The sequence below is a fragment of the Zonotrichia leucophrys genome, chromosome 1A (genome assembly GCF_028769735.1).
Source record: "Zonotrichia leucophrys gambelii isolate GWCS_2022_RI chromosome 1A, RI_Zleu_2.0, whole genome shotgun sequence".
Lineage (NCBI taxonomy): Eukaryota > Metazoa > Chordata > Aves > Passeriformes > Passerellidae > Zonotrichia > Zonotrichia leucophrys.
The window spans coordinates 52431240-52443770 of NC_088170.1; the positions used below are offsets into that span (position 1 = coordinate 52431240).

Here is a 12531-nt window from a genome sequence, read left to right on the forward strand (position 1 = left end):
GAGGAAAAACAGGAGGGATGAAGGGAGGAACAAGGGATGGGAGACAGTCACATAGGCAAACCATAGAACCATGTTTTAAAAAGCAGATGGTTACACATTGACACAAATTACCAAATTAAAAGGTTTACTCTTCATCATTTGGGTTTTTTAAGTCTTCATGCTTTCTCAAACATGACTTTCAGTGGAAAACAAAAATATATATTCATAAAGAAACAATTGACACTGCAATATAGGCTATCCTTAACCACCTGTGACACATGGGAAGCTACCTCAAATGGTCTGAGGACCTTTCCTGTCATGTTAGGTATACAAACAACAAACTGTTGTTGGAAGTACTGAGATCAATGGTTAAACAAAAAAAAAAAAAAAAACCAAAAAAAATCAGACCTTATGAACTGAGTATATGCTCCATGGTTCCCTTTCTTTACAGTCACTTCATGCATGGAAAAAATTATCTGGAGTTTTCTTTGAGATGAAATGTTGAGGGAGCTTGTTGCCTTTGTGGTCGAGGGCAGAAGTTCAAAATATGGCACAGGAAAACTGTATTCTGCTGGCCGCAAAACATTTCTGTTTTATGTTATCTGCAAAAACTAATTCAAGAAAGGGGGGAAAATGCCAGACAGGCAAAGAACGATTAGGGAACAAAAAGTGTGAGAAATAGCTGAGGTGACACCAAATGTCTTTATCATGCCCCATGAGTTCACTCACCCTTACTCCTGTTTTCCCTGATGACTGTCTTGCTGAGGGTGGGGGCCAAGCAGCTGGTTGGGAGTTTTGACCACTGCGGTATCAAGCATCGGAAGGGAGCCTGAGAAGCAACCCTGTATCACGGCAAGGTCAAGTAATATCCTTTTTGTCCTTGTTCTTCCCTGAGAGGCACAGCAGAACATGCAGTGTACAGTCCTTTTGCAGCATGCAGATGAGAGGACATGGCTAGGTCAAGACACAAACTAAACTGCTGGCCAGGGCCAAGAAATACTCCTCCACATAATTCTAGGCTGTAATTCAGGATTCACATACCACTCCCAAGAGGCAAACTGTGTGAGCTCACCCATTTTGGCAGACAAAAGAGTTTAATGGCACGGATGTAGCCTCTTCCATACCAGTTTAGCTCAGTGTCAGAGCCCAAGCCTGTCCACACTAACTTTGTAATCAGTGATGCATCCATGTTGTCCTCAGGCTTTAGTCCAGATGAACAAACATGTTTTTGCATTTTTAGGGTTAATAAAGTTAGCCACATCTTCTCTTGGCATTAACCAACATCTTTAGCAGCTATTCCTTGGAACTGACCCTGTCTCTTAAATTTTAATGTTCTTCAGAAAAAAGTATTTTCCATTTTTCTAAGCACTGCATGTTGTTCTTGTCAATTTCAATGAGTTATTTAATTATCAACTTGAAATCTCTCTATTTTCAGAGTAAATATTTGATTTATTATAATTAAGCCAAGTAAAAATTAATTCATGTATTTTGGTATATAATTTTAAATGTTGCAATGCCTTGAGACCTTGAGAAATACCATATGTGTTTGCTTTAAAATGGACTTCTGGTGTGGGTAAAATTTTTAAACAAACAATGCATGCAAATAAGTAGATGTAAGGAATCAAAGGACAGTTCTCTACTTATAAGAGGTAATATTTATTATTGTTGCTATCATCATTCCTGGAGCCAAAAGTTACAAAACTAGATTTCCTAATTTGACTTATTCATGAATAAACAAAAAGAACCAAAGTCTCTTTTTTCTTTTTCTCTAAATGAATAAAGTCAAGTTTCTTCCTATCTTCCATACTTCTCCCAGCTGAGCAGCTTATTGTACTACCAATGGAATGCAACAGATTGTGAAGGAGTCAAGGAGACATTCAAAAATAGATTTGTTCAGCCATACACTGCAAACAGCACATCTGTTATTGACAGAGTGAAAATGGAGTCTGCAAGGAGTTAGCACTAAATGTAATTCTGATTCAGGAACAGAATTCTTGCCTAGATTTTACTTTCTTATTTTACTTAGGTAAAATTGTGTCCGCTTCACTACAATAGCCATAAGCACACACAGAGGGCCTGTTTTAAAGGTTCCTAGGCAATGAAAGAAACCATTCAAAATAATATATTACAGTTCATTCCACATCATGCTTGTGACACCTTCACAAATGTGAAAAACCTTGTTAAGGGAATGGAGATATTGCAGTAAGAAGAGTTCAAACTGTTGGGCAATTAAGGTTATCAAGCCCCAGTGGACATGCCTTATTTTTTCACCTGGAAATGTTACATTACAAGAAACTGAGCATTGCAGCCCTTCTCCAATTTCTAGAGAGTTCAGCATTCTGTGCAGCCAGTGTCTATATTATTTTAATGCAATCTGGGTATCTGACTCTTTCTGCATGCATCCAAGAAATTTCTTGAAAGTGCTACAGCATTCGTGGGAAATATCAGAATAGGAGCTATTTATAACAGCAGTAATTTGACTCCTGGAATGTAGTCCTAATGCATATCACCTCACTTCAGCTATCTAAAAGTTTCTCTACAACGTTTACTTTCCTATGCTACTCTACAACTGGGAGGGAGGACAGAGCATGTCCAGGTGGGTGACAGAGATTCCCAGTGGTATGATAAAGCACTAGGTTAGACTCAACATCAGTTTCTGCACGGCTCAAGTGAGTTAAAAATATTTGCAGCTTTTGCATACAGCCATTTTCCACTCCGGACATTCACATTCCACATATTCTTACATTTGCATTTTTTAAACAGACTGTTCTGCTTCCAGAACAGTCTTCTCTGAACATGCACCCAGGTATTCAATATATTTTCCTAATCAGTGCAGAAAGCACATTTCTTGCTGAGGTCTTATTGGCTGCACACCATCCAAAACCACTGAGTTAGATTGCTCATAGCCTCATTACTGCAGCTGTAGGCATTTTTGAGAGAAGCAGCCCATAAGTCATGTTTAGGTGTTCAGCAACCTGCTAATGGAAGGCAGAGCTTTTGTCCCAACCTAAGGAGCCATCACAGTTTATTACCAGCTGATGGCAGGATGCTCTTACCCACCACCATCTTCCAAGTGCTCAGTCAGACGCAGAACTACAACAAACACCTGTGAAAGAAAGCTGAATACAGGCAGTTTGGAATGTTTTGCCCTCTCACAAAACTATGTCTGACTGTGAATATCTGCACAGCTGCCTGTAGAAGGTTGCTCTGCTTCAGTGGATTGGGTGAGGACTTAAATTACCTGTTTGGCTCTTTTTAGGAGAATCAAATTTGTCCACAATTCCCAGACAAGTACTGGCCTAGCAGAAATCTGCTAAAATGACCTGCTAAAACCTAGAGAAGGCTTGTTCTATTATTAAAAAAATTAAATTTCTTTAGAATGGAAATGAATTGAAACCACAGCCAGCCTTCAAAGAGAAAGCAGGGTAATTACATTGCTACAAGGCAGTAGTTGAATTACTGGTGTAAAGGAATACTCATACATGTAACTATCCCAAAGGTAATGTTATTATCAGGCTATATGTGATACAGACGCTATTGCTTCCCAGGCTGACTGCCTTCTCCTTTCATTTAAATAGTCTTCTTGTATTCCCATTTTTACTGACTTATTTACATCAGGATTTTTAGTCACTTCAGAAATTAATTAGGTCTTAATAAAAGTCCCAAGGTGAGGAGATGGAGAGACTTTCTAGAGCACAACTGCCCCGATCTTGTGATCAAGAACATTCTTCCTTCCCCACAGCTATATTTTATTTTAAACTGGCAGTTAAACTGATATTCTGACGTCTTTCCTAATCTTAAGTACATCTGCTCCCAGCGCACAAATTGAACGTTTCACAGTAACAATGTTCCTGCCATGTCTCTAGTGTGGCATTTCCAGTCTTGGATGCACTACTGTCAGGTAAACAACCACCTGCTTTCTTCTGTAATTTGTTCACAGGAGTTTATAATTCTTTCCTTTACTACTTACTGTACGCACACACACAGAGAAACATATACATAGGGATTACAGCTATGGAAAAATACCCTTGGTAAAACAAATTAACTTAGACGAAGAAATACCAGGGACAAAAGAGGTTAGGATATCACTTTTTCTCCATCTGAAAATCTTTTGTCTATGCATTGCAATATCCTAGTTTTCTCCAAACTGCTGTATTTTATTTTCAGAATGTCAGAATTTATAACAAAATACAAGAAAAGAGCTATTATGTCTGCCCAGAAAAAAAAAATCCCAAACCAACAGAATAAGATATTCTCAGTGTAGATTTTAAACTTCTTCTACAAGTTTTTAAATGTTGTCTGTAGTTTGACTTTCTAGATCAATAAAAACTATTCTGTTTTCTCTTCTGTTTTCTTTGCGGGGGAGGGATCTCATGTAAATGTTTATCATGAGCTCAGACAGAAAGTAAAGACATCTCAGGCACAATTCTTGTGGGGATGGTTTCATCAAATGAACAACCTGAATCAAAGTCCAACACTGCTGAAAGCTGAAAAGGTTTTTCTCTCCACTTCCCATGTTATTTCCTTTCTGTTTTGCTCCTTCCCCTCTTCTCAATCTCTCTCCTTCCCGTGCTCTAGCTCTGGGGTTCATCTGAGTGTCAGGTTTTCGCGGACTGTTTTCATGTCACTGTATCAACTGTAAGCTATTATCTATCACAAGAATAATTTTATTCCACATTGGGCAATACTATATCACTTTCATCAGTATTTCATCAGTTACAAAGCACTCAATGCTGGCCTGTTAGGTAGGCAAATCAATCTGTCATCTTAAAATGGTTACTGCTTTATTTCCTTTTCTTTCTCTTTAAATGCCACCTTGCTCTGAGTGCTTTAAGTGCACACTTCAGTGCCCGCTTCAGTACAGAGCTCACTGCAACAGTGGGACCGTGATAACTTCACCAGGGCAATCAAATCAAGAGCATGGCTTCTTTTGCTAAAAATACAATCAATAGGGAGAAAAGCAGGAATATTCAAAGAGATTTGACTATCGACATGTCCTGCAAATCCCTCCTCTTTTGTCACAGCAGGAATCCACAACAGCTCTACTCCTATGAGACATTTACATCAAGTTCCAAAGTTCACTAAGACCAATCCTATCATGTACCTGCAACAAGAGGAAACACTTCTGGAGGTTGAAAACCAGCATGTATTAGCTGGCAGTCTGATTTTGCCACCACTATGCTGGGGCTATCAAACTTACACCAGAAGTGCTCATTTCAGTTTCTCAGCAACTATTTGAAACAGATTTGGTGGGAAGGAATACATTTTAAATGTCCAGATCAGCAGAGGCTGGGCCTCTTATTAATAATAGAAGAGGATATAAGAAGCAACTGCCATAAGTTCAGGTCCCAGCTTTCAGGTGTCTCTACAGAGCACTGATGTCAGACAGCTCACACTGCTGACCAATACACCATCTAGAACCTTCTGTTTTGCCAAGGATTCTCTTAGGAGAGGAAAAGAGTAACATGCATATTGCAACATTGTACAGATGAATGTGCCAAGTTAGGGATGATAGAGCTGATGCAGGGATATAAATCACTATGTCCAGAGGGTATGTGTCAGGGTGATGCGCAAACCTCAGCTAGTTCCTCTTGCATTGCAGAGGAGCCCCGAGTCACGTACAGGGCAAGTGCCTTGTCCCCAAACAACCTGTGACAATGCATTGGTAGTTGGGCTTGCAGACACGGTTGTATTTTTACACACAAACAAAAACCTTTACCTGAGGCAGAAAGAAAACTGCAAACAAATGGTTTTGTTTCTCCCATTTTTCACACTGCAAACAGTGATTTGTGTTTGTTGTTTGTAAAGACTGCTGTGAGGACACATAAAACTGGAACTGGAACATCTAACACCTTCCATACTAGCTAGAGTGACCAGAGATCATCCAGGTATGCCAATACAGTAACAGCTCCTTTTCAATAAGGTGAACTGCAATCAAACACCTTCATTTTGTGAAAACCTACAGGCATAAAAGAGGCCAGAAAGCAGCACTAAATGTTGCTACTGAATACTTCCAGAGCAGATAGAGAATGGGGAAGAGGTACTGACCAGAGTGACAGGTGCCTATCAATCCACATCTAATTAAGATTAATGAATGCAAACAATGCTTTCGCTAACTACACCTACCTAAAAGGCCTGTACAGTCAAAATAGGCCACATTACTTTTTCTTTCTTTTGTCTTATTACTTTTTCTTTCTTTTGTCTTAGCAATAGGTTAAAAAGTGTTAATTCTTCTTTGCTGCAAGGGACCTCTCTGACTGTGGTTCCAAAAGCCTAAAAGCTCAGGGAGATCAGGGAGAAGGATGGGTAGGGCTTCACACTGAGGCCAGATATACCACACAAGCTGTGTGTTTCTGGGCTCCATACCCAGAAGAAATTGCATCTTTAGTTTTAAAGATGAAGTTCTAAGGTGACAGGCCTACTACTGCCTAAGTATTGTCTAAAAAACATGTTCTTTCTCTGATCATAGAAAGCACCTCTGCTGGTAGGAGTGAGTGGGCAGATGAGCTGAGCTCCAGCCATGCCTCCTCAGCTTCCAAATAAATTTGTCTGAATAGTCAAAGTGAGGCAAGGGCCACAGCTGTTTTCACCATAAAGATATGCTGTTCCTGAGCAACCACTTCTTGCACTGCTTGGGTAGGTGTAATACCAGCTCAGTAATTAACTACTGCACCCTCAGCAACTGCAGTTGTTTGTTTGATAAAACAGCACTGAGTCATCAGGATTCTGAACTCATGTGTCCTGCAGGACATCAGCTCAAACTTATTCAAGAAAATAAACTGATGGCTATAAAGCGGTTCATAGCAAAGGTGTGCAGAGAAGAGCATGAGCAAGGAGCTATTTCCCTAAACAACAGATAAAGGCACACGCCTGGGAAGCAAAGTGGTTGGGGTTCAGAACCTACTCCAGGGGCTTTCAAAGATGTCTAAGCAAAACCAGTGCAGGAAAACCAAGAGAGATTACCCTGATCAGCCTGTAGCTCAGTTTCCTTCTCAAAGGTAGGCAGAAAGGATCTGAACTCAGATTTCATTCCTTTTGTGACAACTGATATATCCATAAAGGACATCACTACCATTTATCCCATTCTGTGATTTGATTTTATTGGATCTGTTCAGAAACAAATCAAAACAAGGTTATAATCTATTCTCATGGTTTATTTTGACAAAAACCTGTCCATGTTGGGTAAGTCTCTGTACGCAATCTGGTCCTTTCACCTCAGGGAGGGTAGAAGATGGAAAGCAGAGATGATAATAGTGAGGATGATCCAAGGCAGCAGTTTCTGTATAAGAGAAACCCAAATGGATGAGGAGTTTCCAGGCAGGAAAAAGACAAATGAGTAAGGCTACAAACAATGAATGGTGCTGAAAGGGTGACAAGGTAATGACTATTCACTGTGTCGCACCACACAAAACTTACAGGGCACCATTGAAATTATTAGGTGTCAAATCAGGAGGAGAGAGAAGGTATTTCTTCACACGGTGCATAATTATATTGTCATAGGCTTCTGTACAGGCCAAAAGTGTTGATAAAGTCAAAAAGTCAGAGAAATTCAGTGAAGGCTGGTCCACTGGTAAAAATCAATAAAATTTTTAACAAAACAGTAGTTTTAATTCAATCTCAGACTTAGAAAGCAGGGCAGGAGAACTCACTGTTCACATTCTTTGACCACTGTTCTTGTGCTGTCTCTGAGCATTGCTGCTGCAGTGCCATAGTGACATGCAGGCTACTGGGCTGTTTTCTGTACAGTGATGTCAAGGTTCTTAGTCTGACATTAATTATGGGTTATTTTTTGGCTGAGAAAATCAGTTACTCACACAGCTCACAGCACAGACATAGGCTAGACAGAGACACAGAGGACACAGGAACCATCCTAACTCTCACAGTTATGTCACAGTCAGGTAAATTCTAGTTCCAATGTTTTGACTACCTGTGCCCTTAAGCTATATCTACAGATGCAAAAACATTACATGAAGAGCATTAATTGAGTTCTATCTCTAAAGTTACCATGATAAAAGTGTTTATAGCGGAAAAAAATGAATACAAGACAAGTACCATATCTCACACAGAACAATGATACTTCACACTTTCTCCTGCTAGGAGATATTTAACTTTCTACAAGTGTGACACTGCTTCTGTGCTGTTTCCTGTGTTGTCCCCAATATGTCCTTTCTGAAACCTGAAGGAACAAATTAAGAAGCTTGTTTATTCAAGGATAAACACTGCCATTCCTTTGCATAACATCTTTGTCTATCTTGGGATGGAATTTGGTCCATCTCCTAGCACTCTACAGTACCTTACAACCTAGTCTGGACTGCTGCCAGAAAACTAATGTTTAAAACCACCTAAGGGAACATCTCAAACTTGTTAAACATTTCTACTAAGATTTCTACTCAGAGGAATCATAAGCTGGGGTAGGTAACATGGGGACCTGGACTAGTTCTTTGAAGAATTCTTTTTCTTCTCCAAGAAAAAGCATTAGCTAGTTAGTGCTCAAAATGGCTGGTTTGACTCTCATGGACACTGTCCCCTCTCAGGCTCTCTACTGTGAAACCCACAAGTGAAAGTCCATGTCCAAACATTGCAAGCCCTGCTCCACCAAGCCCTCAGTGATGCTCAGGCAGCACTGAAATTTTTACAGAATTGTGACAGAGTACAGTGACCTATGAGAAAAGAAATTATTTCCTGTTATAATAAGTTTACAAATTAAGAGGTAATAAAGTACTACTTTTTTTAAAAAACTTTGGGGCTCCTTGTACAGTTCTTCCTAGCCTAATCAACTGTAGGAAGTTTTGCATTCTGACAACAGAAGCCCAGGCTGCCTCCAATAGAAAACTGAATTTTGCTTCCAAAACAAAAGCTTCTCAAAGGAACCTGTCTTTTTCCCTAGGAATGAGACAGTTGTGCCTCTATAAATCTGTCCTACTCAGCATATCTCAATTTGACACCTAAAAGAGATGTAAAAAGACACTCCAGAAAAATTCAGCAAGATGGAATTTTAAAGAAAATAATTTCTGACAGGTAAAAATATCATACTAGACCGCAGATGTAAATCACATATTTGTGATATGTCTGTCCAGCTATACTACGGAAAGAGTAAGAAAGGAATGAAAAAATTACATGTATCAGTCTAATTAGACAGAATAATTTCTTACTTTGAAATAAGCATTAAGCATGGAACAGCATAGCCTTCAAAAGTTACTGTGAAAACAGACACTTGTCATCATGGTATGCTGGAAAAGAAGCTGGAAGAGTGAAGGGAACACTTGTTCCATGTTCTTGCAAACTTTGGGTCTCATTAGCTGCCTGTTGAAAGTGGCAAAGCTTAGGTTTTCCACAAGTTCTTTTATCACTTCTTTGTTCTCACCAAGCTGTTCACACGGACTCTGATGTCGCTCAGTGGCCTAACACAAAACCAGTCTGAGCTTTGGAAGAATAAAACGAGGAGAGGCAGGAAGCAGGCACTGCCTGCAGGGCAAGTGCAGCAGGACACAGCACACACCTGGCTGCTTTCCCCAGAGCAGGGGGGCATTCCAGGTGAACTCCCCCATCTGAAGATGACAGCATGATCCACGTGTGGTGTGATGGTAACTTGTTGCTGATTCAAGCTTCAAACTGCAATGCAAATGAAAATCTAGTGAACATGCATGCCTCAGGAGGCAGCAGTTTCCTACCTCCCAGACCCAAGTGAATGATCTTTCTCAGAGTGACCTTTCATCTGGCAGGAAGCTATTTCCCTGCCTATTCCCAAAACATATCTGATTATTTGAGGAAATGTGACAGCACCTCTGCATTGGATTAATTCAGAGGACAATAGTAACCTATTCACTTACTAATTCTAACCAATTTTGGGTTTAAAATCAGAAAATGAAGTCAGCCACAACACAGTGTTACATTTCACATCTGGAATGTGTGTTGCAGCTGCACTTCAGTCTCAGGGCAATTATTTCGTTCCCAAACCCAGTTGTTGTAAATAAATCTAATTAATTAGAATGTTTTTTTCTGTGCCTTTACAGAAAAAACCCTCAGTATTTCAGCAGAACCATAACCAGAAGTAGATTCTTGCTGCTGTTCTGCACAGTTGTCCTAATTTACAAGAAATGTTCTCAGTTTAACTTCCATCTATTTCCCACCCACACAAACTCAGTTTTATCTCAGATTTCTGACACTAAATCACTTCTATCCAAAAGTCTGCATGATTTCCCTGAAGCCTTAGGTTAATGCTAAGAAAATTAAAACTACTACATTCTGGAACATTTCTATACTGTTATTTTAGATCCATTTCTCAGGTTTTTTTCTTCTTTAATGAACAGCACACAGCTTGCAAAAGTATTACAAACACTAAAATAAATTGTGCACACTTCCCAAATTCCCTGGCTAGAATTCCCCTCCAGATGAGACAGCAAAAATGCTGCGAGTTGATAACTATTACCAGTGGACATTCTCACAAACCAGTAGACTAAACAGCTTCCTGCATTCCTAGGAAACTCTTCTCTCTCTCCCAGCAAACTGAAAAATAGACATTACTAGATTATACTGTTCAAGTACAGTGATTTCCAGTTAAAACAATAACTATTTCCAAATTATTTCAAAATTTCTGAACGAGGTCACACACAACTAAAATTTTGCTTCAAGTAGGTTAAAAATGCTTTTATTGCAATTTGTTGCCGTTTGTAATGCAGCTGCGGTACAAAATACCCTGTCGTAGTGTCTTTGCGTTAAAAAAAAAAAAAAGAAAGAAAGAAAGAAAAATGCCAAAAAAAAGAAAAATCCCAAAAAACCCAAAACCACTAGTTCGTTGGCCGAGACTTAATCAATCGCACGCTGCGGGTTTCTTTTAGCCGCGTTCATTCCCTTACCGTGCCCTGCCCACCCGGGCACCACATGCTACCAGGCCGAGGGGTTGGAGCCGAGGGCGCCAGGCCCGCAGCGAGCCCTGTGGGAGCAGGCAGAGAAAGCTCTGCCCAGAAATCTCCGGGCACTGGCCTTTATTTGCCAAAGTCCTAAACACTTGTGTAAAAATAAACAAGGGCTCTCTGGGCGTGTTTAACGAGGCTGCCAAGGCCGGCCCGGGCCGCAACGTCCCCGCTCTCCCGCGGCGCCATCGGGGCAGCGGCGGCTCCTCCGGCTGGCGGCGAGCGCCATCTGGCGGCGGGCGGGGCTGCGGCCCGGGGCCTCGGGGGGGCGGCGGGAGCGGCTCCGGGCCCTCGGCCTCGCACGGCCTGAGCTCGAACCTGGCGGCTGGGTAGCCGCAATAAACCACGTATTGCGCTTTAATGGCCGGGATCTTCAGTTCCCACAACGCCTCTAGTGACCTGGAGTCTCTCGGAGAAGGCTTTCCTTTTGTGCTTTCCCCATTTCTGCTCTGAATCCAGAGGAAGCACCTAAAATAATACACCTGCATGCCATGCACACCTGCATGACGGCACACTGATGCTGTGCCAGGGGTCCGTGGCATCAGTGACATTCCTCTGGGGGTACTTCTCTCTTTAGGAAAGGCTGGCAGCCTCCCCACAGGGCTCTGTGACCTCGGGGGCCTGTCCATCCCTCAGGGAGTAGTGCCAGCCCTGGTGTAATAAAAGACATCTTGAAGACATTAATTCATTCATCTTTGCACTGTTAAAAAAAATTGACTGGGAGATTTCTGCTGCAATTATTGCATGAAACTGCAAGTACCTCAGCATCACACATGTTGCCAGTAACCCCCAGTCTGGCCACAGCCATTGAACAGCAATAGTGAGGCCACATTATCTGTTTCTTTGTGTGACAGGTTAATTCTACAATCCATTCTTTTCATGGGCAATAAATTTCACAAGGAAACTCGTCTCTTGGTAACACTGTGAAATATTTCTCTTCGCTTTTGCTTTCACCTAAATGATATGGCTGTTGTGAGCCAAGCGCTGATATCCCCCTGTCCTGACTGAGGGCAGTACCAGGGCCAATAAAGATTTCTGACAAAATTTTTCAAACTCCATTGCAACCTCCTTGTCACGGCCTATTTTCAGAAGACAAGGCTTTCCTGCAAGCTGTTTTACAATTCTACTAAGAGCTGTACTCTGAATAATAGACCTGAGTATTTATGAACATTCTATAGAGATGTCACGTGGCTGGGGATCAATTAGGATGAATAAGCCCAGAACAGAGAAGGGGTGACAAAATTAAGACAGTGTTAATGCCTTGGCAATCCCATTTTATACAGCAATCCATGCATTAAGAGTATTTTGTCTCTATAATTTTTAAGGTATCTGGCAAAACCATTTTTCTTCAACTTACTTGGTAGAATATACATCATCCAGATGTTGATTTGATCTGAAAGTGAGAGGCATTTAATTCACAGCTTAAATTTCAATAGACTTATGAGACATTTATTTAAATACTGTGAGAAAAATAGTTTTCCTAGGTTAAAAGCCAGCTGCATGTGTGAAAGACATGAGCTGTCAAGATGTTATTTCAGAAGTCCCATATCTTTCCATTAATTATTAACCCACTGCTTCCCTGTCATTAATTAAAAGGGAGTGACTTGCATACTTTGTTGCTGGGCAACTATAAGAAAGA

The 12531-nt window shown here is 40.8% G+C and overlaps 1 long non-coding RNA gene across 2 annotated transcripts; it reads right to left on the bottom strand.

Annotated features, from left to right (window-relative positions):
- Nucleotides 1-6894: 6894 nt before the first annotated feature.
- LOC135442679 (uncharacterized) lies at nucleotides 6895-10965 on the bottom strand. 2 transcript variants are annotated; one of them, XR_010438702.1, is made up of 4 exons: nucleotides 10836-10965; nucleotides 10409-10485; nucleotides 9132-9591; nucleotides 6895-8155 (listed from the first exon to the last, which is right to left on the bottom strand). It is a non-coding gene; the product is annotated as an uncharacterized LOC135442679 (long non-coding RNA). The 2 variants fall into 2 exon arrangements; XR_010438703.1 differs by lacking the exon at nucleotides 10409-10485 and having other exon boundaries at nucleotides 10836-10949.
- Nucleotides 10966-12531: the final 1566 nt, after the last annotated feature.